Here is a 3,956-nt window from a genome sequence, read left to right on the forward strand (position 1 = left end):
GTGGAGAGGAGGGTTAGGAAGGCCTGGCTGTGCAGAGCCTGGGGAGGAACTTGGCACAGCCCCTGCTGACTTCATCCCTCCTGCCAGGCTGAGCTGATTTGTGGGGCTGGGTTTGGTGCCAGGGACAGGGTGGGAAAGAGGAAGTAAATGCAGACAAAAGAATGCCCCTGAAGTGTCTGAAAAGAGGTTTTTAGCGCCATTCTTTCAGTGCTCTCAACCAGACGGAAGGTGCAAAAATTTCAAAAGCAGCCACAACCACTTCGGAGAAGGGGCTAGTGTATCCAGCACAGTGATATTATCACATCGATTTGTTGGACAAAGGACTTCATTGTATCACGAAATAAAACATGTTTCTCCTTCCATTTCCTGCTTTGTGACGAATCTTCGCAGCCTGGAAACTTGGCAAGGGTTGTTTGTAGACAAGCGCCTTCCAAAATATCTGATTGAAAGGGGTTTCAGATTGTTTTCCTGGCCTGCTGTGCAATTTGCAAACAATCTCATTTTTTTTGGTCAGTTGTGGGAGCGAGGGATTGACAAAAGTATTTGAAACTCATTTCTAACATTTATAGAGAAACCTCTTCCAAGCCTGTAATTTCCAGCACCAGTAGCAACAGAAGTTCTTGCCATTAAATACAGAGCTCACATCTGGACCCCTAGACATCTGAGAGGTCTGGGTCCAGGGTTACCGCCCTCCCTGCTACACAGGGTGCCCCGTGCACACACCTTCTAATGTCCTGATGAAGTCCAATGCTTAGATCCTTTATCTTCAGAGGCTCACTAGATCCTTGGGTTTCCTCGGGAATGAAACACTGCATGATCTGAACATGGAATTAATTCCCTTCAGTAAAAACTAGTCAAGAAATTCTCCCCAGTCAAGAACTCCAAGGTCAGCATGGAGAGCCGATTTCTCATGAGTCTAGAAGGGCAGAGCTTATCGCAATGGGTTACATATTGCATGATTCGATTTCCATAATAGTCTCAAAATGACAAAATTATAGAGATGAGGAACAGATTAGCGGTTGCCAGGGATTGGGTAAGGGAGGAAGGGTGTGACTATTGAGCACAAGGAATTCCTTTTCGGTGACAGAGTTCTATATATCTTGATAGTGGTGGTGGTTACACAAGTCTACCCATGGGATAAAATGTCACAGGATTACCTACCAAAAAAGAGAGTCTATGCAAAAATTGATGAAATCCGAGGAAGGTCTGTTGTCTGGTTAATTGCATGGTGCCAATGTGGATTTCCTGGTGTTGATCATGCCCTATAGATATGGAAGATGTCGGGAGAAGCTGAGTGGTGGGTACACAGAACCTCCTTGTACTATTTTTACAACTTCCCATGAGTCTGTAATTATTTAAAAACACAAAGTTAAAAAGATTAAAAAAAAACATACCACCAAACTGTATGGCTTTATAGCATCGAGCATGGCAGAGATGAGATGACCATAGTAGGTGATTAGGAAATGAATGAATTGAATTGCTGAATGAACAAAAGTTCTTTTGCATTATATTAATGGAAGTTAAAGAATAATGACAATATATGACAATTTTGAATATTTCATGTGTCAGTCATTGTGCTAAACATTTTATGCATCATCTTATTTAATCTCATAAGAACTTTATGGAAAAAATTATTTCTCACTCCGGGCAAGCCCCCACTGCCAGTGTCTGTGTCCATTGGTTATGCTAATAGGCATGCATACAAGTCCTTTAGTTGATGGCTGAGGGCAGGGGGAGGGAGATCAGTTGGGAAAAAAGGAGACATATGTAAAACTTTGACAATAAAAAAAAGAAATTAAAAAAATCATTTCTTTAAAGGGTAATTCTACATATTTGGTAAAAGTGTAAAGAAGAAAAAGAAAGTTATTAATGACAAATAATCGGGACGATAGTTAATATTGGATGGTAGGGAGAGCAATGCTGTCTGGGTGTGGGCATGGGGGTGTGGAGACACAACAGAGGGTTTACATGGGCGTTTGTTGTATTTGTAATTTTAAAGTTGTATATAAGTGTTATGTACATGCTTGCATGCAAGCCATCATTTATACTAGCATATGGTAAATCAGGTGGGGAAGCTACATAAATATGAAAACAAAACAAACACATCCAAGGGCGGTTGGCGGAGTAACAGGAGTTGTTTCAGTGCCAAGGGCAGACCAGCGGGGACAGTCGCTCCCAGAGGGGACGCCTGGTTCACATCCCTGGGTCACCGCACCTGCCGGTGGGAAACCACGCCAGATCCCACACAGAGGCCCCCGGTACAAACTATTGATCTCTCTTTCAAATGAGTAGTGCCGTGGGGGAAATGAAAGTGATTTTCTGTGTGAATCCTGACAGCCGGCGAGTGATTCCTTAATTCCTCACCAGCCCCGGGCCCCACATGGACATATAGTCAAATCTCAGAGATCTGTGCTGATGAAGGAGCCGTGCATTCACACTTCTGTTGCAGCGCCTTTAGGAGGGAGCCTGCAACGTGCCCCCTAAGGGCCAAGACCCAAAAAGGCACTTCGGGAGCCATGTGTTTTACAGATGGAGAACACAGGCACGGCCAAGCCAGGACTTACCCCAGGTTTCACAGCTACTGAGTACCCCACGTGGACTGGATCCCAGCACCCTCGACCTTTCACGGTGCTGACTGAGATTCTCCATAGGGTTTAAGGGCACTCGCAGAGATATACACAAAACAGTCAACACAAACACACACCTGGGCAAAGGGAACATGAGCCAGGAAAAGAAAATCAGGTTTGGAGGGAGGTTTTGGTTCACAGAGTGGATTTCAAGTTCTTTTCACGATGCCATGTGACTTTAGCTGCCTTATCTGAGTGGATGCGAGCTTTGAGGACGGGACTCAGTGGCCAGGAATAAAACAGGGGCATCTGGAGATATTTGATCTTAACTTCTCTTTTTAATTATAGGAAGAAGTAATATGTGAGTAGTTGCTCCCTCTAAAAATTCAAACAGTACAGCTGGATATAGAATAAGGAGTCAGAGCATCTATTCCCTTCCCTTCCCGATGCTGCCCTCCTCCTGCAGGGGACCACAGCTAACTGTTTGGTTTGCATCCTTCAGGCCTTTTTCTGTACACTTATATGTAGATCTAAAACATACATGTAGTTTTAAAAAAAGAAAGGAATCCAGCTATCCATCCATATTATTCTGTGATTTGTTTTTTTCTCTTAACAAATTGCTTAAGAAATCTTTCCTCTGGGCACATGTGGCTCCACCTCTGTTGTCTCAGTGACCACATTGCAGCACCGTTGGCGTAACCATTCTAGTGATGGACACGAGCCTGAATCCAAATGACGAAGGACCGGTGAGCATCCCCACACACGTGCCTGGCTTGGGCCCTCTGTGTGAGCATTTGGTAGGATCTAGTCTCAGAAGTGGAAGAGCCCAGGGTTTGCACGTTTGACTACATACCTGTAAGGTGGCCACCAAAAAGCTTGTCCACGAGTCCCGCTACATTTGCAGTTTTGCTTTCTGCAGTTTCAGCTACCTGTGGTCAACTGCAGCCTGAAAAGATTAAATGGAAAATTCCAGGAATAAACAACTCAGAAGTTTAAATTGTGTGCCGCTGGAGTAGTGGGATGAAAGCTCATGCTGCTGCTACCTGCCCGCTAGTCACTTCGCAGAGTCTCAGTTATCAGGTAGACGTTGCGGCATCACAGTGCTTGCGTTCAAGCAACCCTTGTTTTACTTAATAATGGCCCCAAAGCGCTAGAGCATGAGGCTGGCAATTTGGAAATGCCAAAGAGAAGCCGTGAGTCAAGTGCTTCCCTTAAGCAAGAAGGTAAAAGTTCTCGACTTAATAAGAACAGAAAATGCTGAGGTGGCAAAGATCTATGGTAAGAATTAATTTTCTATCCATGGAATTGTGAAGAAGGAAAAAGAAATTCATACCAGTTTTGCTGAGAGAAAGGGACCACATTCACAACTTTTATTATAGTATATTGTTA

This window comes from Myotis brandtii, unplaced genomic scaffold (assembly GCF_000412655.1).
Source record: "Myotis brandtii unplaced genomic scaffold, ASM41265v1 scaffold84, whole genome shotgun sequence".
Classification (NCBI taxonomy): Eukaryota; Metazoa; Chordata; class Mammalia; order Chiroptera; family Vespertilionidae; genus Myotis; species Myotis brandtii.